The sequence below is a fragment of the Heterodontus francisci genome, chromosome 20 (assembly GCF_036365525.1).
Source record: "Heterodontus francisci isolate sHetFra1 chromosome 20, sHetFra1.hap1, whole genome shotgun sequence".
NCBI lineage: Eukaryota > Metazoa > Chordata > Chondrichthyes > Heterodontiformes > Heterodontidae > Heterodontus > Heterodontus francisci.
Window position 1 is genome coordinate 92,910,692 of NC_090390.1, and position 6,000 is coordinate 92,916,691.

Genomic DNA, 6,000 nt, shown 5'->3' on the forward strand with positions numbered 1-6,000 from the left:
TGTTTTGGGGCCACTGCTGTTTGTCATTTTTATAAACGACCTGGATGAGGGTGTAGAAGGGTGGGTTAGTAAATTTGCGGATGACACGAAGGTCGGTGGAGTTGTGGATAGTGTCGAAGGGTGTTGTAGGGTACAGAGGGACATAGATAGGCTGCAGAGCTGGGCTGAGAGATGGCAAATGGAGTTTAATGCGGAGAAGTGTGAGGTGATTCACTTTGGAAGGAGTAACAGCAATGCAGAGTACTGGGCTAATGGGAAGATTCTTGGTAGTGTAGATGAGCAGAGAGATCTTGGTATCCAGGTACATAAATCCCTGAAAGTTGCTACCCAGGTTAATAGGGCTGTTAAGAAGGCATATGGTGTGTTAGCCTTTATTAGTAGGGGGATCGAGTTTCGGAGCCACGGGGTCATGATGCAGCTGTACAAAACTCTGGTGAGGCCGCACCTGGAGTATTGCGTGCAGTTCTGGTCACCGCATTATAGGAAGGATGTCGAAGCTTTGGAAAGGGTGCAGAGGAGATTTACTAGGATGTTGCCTGGTATGGAAGGAAGGTCTTACGAGGAAAGGCTGAGGGACTTGGGGTTGTTTTCGTTAGAGAGAAGGAGGAGGAGAGGTGACTTAATAGAGACATATAAGATAATCAGAGGGTTAGATAGGGTGGATAGTGAGTCTTTTTCCTCGGATGAGGATGGCAAACACGAGGGGACATAGCTTTAAGTTGAGGGGTGAAAGATATAGGACAGATGTCAGAGGTAGTTTCTTTACGCAGAGAGTAGTAGGGGCGTGGAACGCCCTGCCTGCAACAGTAGTAGACTCGCCAACTTTAAGGGCATTTAAGTGGTCATTGGATAGACATATGGATGTAAATGGAATAGTGTAGGTCAGATGATCGGCGCAACATCGAGGGCCGAAGGGCCTGTACTGCGCTGTAATATTCTAATTCTAATTCTAAACTTTCTATGATTCTATGTATAGTTCCGTGTTATAACATAGTTTATTGCACACTGCCCCTCATTATGAAGGTCTCAATTATAACACTGCCTGTTTGTGAGATTTTTATTCAAATACATTTTACTTCTAGTTATGGTATAGTAACTATAGCTGCCACTCCCTGTGACCTGTATAAAGCTTGCATGTTGAACTGGATGTGGAATTTAATGCAGCAATTCAAATTCCCTCAAAGTTCTATCTAGAACAGTTCAATTTCTGAAGTGGTTTTATTTTGGGTGATGTGTTTGAGGCAGTCACTGCCTCTATGATATCACGATTGCTCTTAGAAGATTCTCTTGTTCACCCTGCAATGTGCTCAGGGCCACAGTGCCTTGTTTTTGGTGAGTGCTTGCAGGCTCGAAGCAATGGTTGCTTGGTGCTCACTCAAAACTGCCAGTGTCTCAGCCATTTTATTAGCAGACTCGGCCAGACTGTTTAGTATTGGAGTAACCTGCTCGATGCAAATCTTTGCCAGCTCGCTTTCAGCCTTACATACAGGTCGAAATTGTTCATCAGTTTCCCTCTCCTCTTCCTCCCCCTTCCAATGAAAGAGACCTTTCCGAGCTCCCTGTGGAGACCGTCCCTCTGCTGGCAGTTCCACTATGTTGAGTAGGGTTACAGAGGTTAGCTCCTCTGATCTGCTAGTCATGTGCAGGGCCTTAGCAGAATATTCCTCCTCTTTATTAGCAAATTCTGATGGTAAAATGTTACTGAGTATTGGTGAGTACAAGAGGTCCACCCGGGCCATTTTCTGTCTTGGTTGAATAGTTTGCAATAGTTCTAGGGATAATTCTTGATCTCTGCTGGTGAGCTCAGAAGGGATGGTTTGTAAGGATTCCGGCTCTCTGCTGGTGGGATCCGAAGGGATGGTTTGAGGGGATTCCTGTTCTCTGCTGATGGGCTCTGATGGGATGGTTTGTAAAGATTCCGTTTCTCTGCTGGTAGGCTCTGATAGGATAGTTTGGGACGATGTCAGCTCTCTGCTGGTGAGATCTGATGGGATGGTTTGGGAGGATTCCTGTTCTCTGCTGGTGGGCTCTGATGGGATGGTTTGGGAGGATTCCTGCTCTCTGCTGGTAGGCTCTGATGGGATAGTTTGTAAGGATGCCTGTTCTCTGCTGGTGGGATCTGATGGGATGGCTTGGGAGGATGTCAACTCTCTGCTGGTGAGATCTGATGGGATAGGTTGGAATGATTCCATCTCTCTGCTGGTGGACTCTGCTGGCGGCCTAAAGTCAAAAAATGTTGGGGATACTATCTCTAATCTGCTATTGTGAATTTCTGATAAATCATTTTGGACTGTTGGAAACAATTTCAGTTTTATGTTAGTTGCTTGTGAAGGTGCAATAGTTTGTAAGATTGGTGGGGATAATTCCTGTTTAGTGCTGGGGGTCAGTGTTGGCGGGATCGTGTAAAGCGATGCTGGTGTTGATTCATCCTCTGTGATGGTTTGTGCTGGTGGTAAAATTGTGTAAAAGGAGGCTGGAAATGTGCTTTCCCCTTCACTGCTGGGTTGTGTTGGATGAATAGCTTGAGATTGGAATTCCTCCGCTTTGTTGGTGAGCTGCAGGGTTGGCGTTGTGGGAAAGGCTGCTGAGGAGAATTCTTGCTCTACCCTGATAGTCTGTGGTAGTTGACCAGATGATTCCTCCTCTCTGCTGGTAGACTGTGGTAGTGGGATTGTTTGGAAGAATGTTTTTGAAGATTCCTGGTCTCTATTGGTGGACTGCTGTGGTGTGGGTGGTTGTGTCGGCTCTGCTTCAGTGCTAAGGGATGATGACACTGCTAATTGTCCCTTTCTTCTTGTTACCCGTGGTGGTGGTGGGGGGATGCTAGGGAATGTTATTGTTAACAATTCCTTATTTCTGTCAGTAGGCTGTGATGGGAATTTTTGGAAGAGTGTTTTCATGCCTTTTTCTTCTTTGCTGCTGGGATCTGCTAGCTTCATCCAAGAGAAGGTTGTGTTGGATGATTCTTCAACTTTGCTGGTCAAGTCTGAGAGCGAAGGCATTTCTTCTGTGTTGTCATTGAATATAGGTTCCCCTGAGGAAATGGTTGCAGTGACCTGGATTGACATGTCATCACCTTCCTCTGAAATAGAAGTTAAATAACTTTTAAGAATGGGGAAAGATTTGTTAAAAATAACAGTTAATGAAGACTAGCTCAGTCAGGCTCTTGAATTTGCACATAAATGACTTTGAAGTGGGAGCAGATACAAAAATCTGTAAGTTTACAGATGATACCTAACTGGGAGGGTCACAAACAACTGGGAATAGACTTACCAAATAGGCCTGGAGAGATTGGGGAGCTGCATTGACGAGTGGCAGAGGTAATTTAATGCAGATAAGTGGAAAGCTGTGATATTGGGAATGGATAGAAAACAACAATATAAAATAAATTGCAGAGAACATGGTCAGGAGAGGGATATTGAGGACTGGTGGTTAAGTCGCTGAAACCTTCAGCACAGTGTATTGTGGCAGTAAGGACAGCAAATAGGATCTTGGGCTGCACATTTAGAGGCACGGAGCATGAATCCACTTCCATACCAGCACTTCCAAAATATCTTCCTTTTCCCACTGTGATTGACAGGGCCCTTACCATGCTAGGCACATTTCCCACACTTCTGCTCTCCCCCCCTCCCCTCCCTCCTAGAACCATGACAGGGTTCCCCCTGTCCATACTTTCTACCTTACTAGCCCCCACATTCCATGGATAATTCAGCGCCATTTCCGCCATCCCAGGGTGATGCCACCACCAAATACATCTTGCCCTCCCCTTTCAGCACTCTGAAGGGACCATTCCCTCTTCGACACTCTGGTCCATTCATCAATCACTCCCAACACCCCCTGCCCTGCCTACTGCACCTTCCTTTGCAAGCACAGGAGATGGAACAACTGCTCTTTCATCTTCTCCCTTTCCACTATCCATTGGCCCCAAACACTCCTTCCAAGTGAATCAGCGATTGACTTGTATTTCTTTCAATTTAATGTACTGTATTCGCTGCTCACAATGTGGTCTTCTCTACATTGTGAGACCAAACACAGATTGGGTGACTGCTTTGTAGGACACCTCTGTTCAGTCCGCAACGTGACTTCTGGTTGTCATTTTAATCCTGTTTCCCATTCCCACTCTGACTTCTCTGTCCTCGGCCTCCTACGCTGTTCCAATGAAGCTCAGCATAAGTTTGAGGAACAGCATCTCATCTTTCGATTAGTCACTTCACAGTTTTCCAAACTCAATATTGAATTCGACAATTTCACATCGTAGTCCATTTTATCGAACAGCGGGTACTGATGGTTCCGATGTTGCAATTTACAATGCCTCTAAAATCATCATTTGCTCTTCACTCATTACCACCCAATTTTGCCTTGCACCATCATCCCTTTTGTCATCTAATTTCTTCTGCCTTCCACCCTATCACCTTCCCTTTTGTTTTACTCCCCACTCCCCCTTTCTCTGCCTCTGTACTTGCTCAAAGCCTGTCACATCTTTAACTTTTTCCCATTCCGACAAAAGGTAATTTACCTGAAATATTAACCCTGTTTCTCTCTTCATAGATTCCACTTGACCTGCTGAACCTTTCCAGCATTTGCTGTTTTTATTACAAATCTCAAAGTGGCTCTGAATCAGTACATTGTTGGTCAGGCTCAGCTGGAGTGCAGGTTACAATTCTAGTCACTGTCTTCTGAAAAAGGCATTCCGGCATTAGAGAGAATGGAGCAAAGGACAAATACATTAATATCTTGGATCAGGCACCTGCGTTTTGAAGAGGCGACAGAAGCCGGAAATGTTTTGTTTTTATTCATTCTTGGGATCTATTCATGATGGGCTGAATGGCCTCCATCAATGCTGTAAGTTTCTATGATTCTAGATGATTCGACGGATGGTCTTCACCTGAACCAGAGGGGTACCAATATCCTGGGGGGGAGATTTGCTAGTGCTCTTCGGGGGGGTTTAAACTAATTCAGCAGGGGAATGGGAACCTAAATTGTAGTTCCAGTGTACAGGATGTTGAGAGTAGTGAGGTCAGGGATAAGGTTACAAGGACGCAAGAGGGCACTGGCAAGCAAGAACTTGGTTTAAAGTGTGTCTAATTCAACGCCAGGAGCATCCGGAATAAGGTGGGTGAGCTTGCAGCATGGGTTGGTACCTGGGATCTCGATGTTGTGGCCATTTCGGAGACATGGGTAGAGCAGGGGCAGGAATGGATGTTGCAGGTTCCGGGATTTAGATGTTTCAGTAAGAACAGAGAAGATGGTAAAAGAGGGGGGGTGTGGCATTGTTAATCAAGGAGAGTATTACAGCGGCAGAAAGGACGTTTGAGGACTCGTCTACTGAGGTAGTATGGGCCGAGGTTAGAAACAGGAGAGGAGAGGTCACCCTGTTGAGAGTTTTCTATAGACCTCCGAATAGTTCCAGAGATGTAGAGGAAAGGATAGCGAAGATGATTCTCGACAGGAGCGAGAGTAACAGGGTAGTTGTTATGGGGGACTTTAACTTTCCAAATATTGACTGTAAATACTATAGTTCGAGTACTTTAGATGGGTCAGTTTTTGTCCAGTGTGTGCAGGAGGGTTTTCTGACACAGTATGTAGACAGGCCAACCAGGGACGATGCCACATTGGATTTGGTACTGGGTAATGAACCCGGCCAGGTGTTAGATTTAGATGTAGGTGAGCACTTTTGTGATAGTGATCACAATTCGGTTAGGTTTACCTTAGCGATGGGCAGGGACAGGTATATACCGCAGGGCAAGAATTATAGCTGGGGGAAAGGAAATTATGATGCGATTAGGCAAGATTTAGGATGCGTACGATGGGGAAGGAAACTGCAGGGGATGGGCACAATCGAAATGTGGAGCTTATTCAAGGAGCAGCTACTGCGTGTCCTTGATAAGTATGTACCTGTCAGGCAGGGAGGAAGTTGTCGAGCGAGGGAGCCGTGGTTTACTAAAGAAGTTGAAGCGCTTGTCAAGAGGAAGAAGAAGGCTTATGTTAGGATGAGACGTG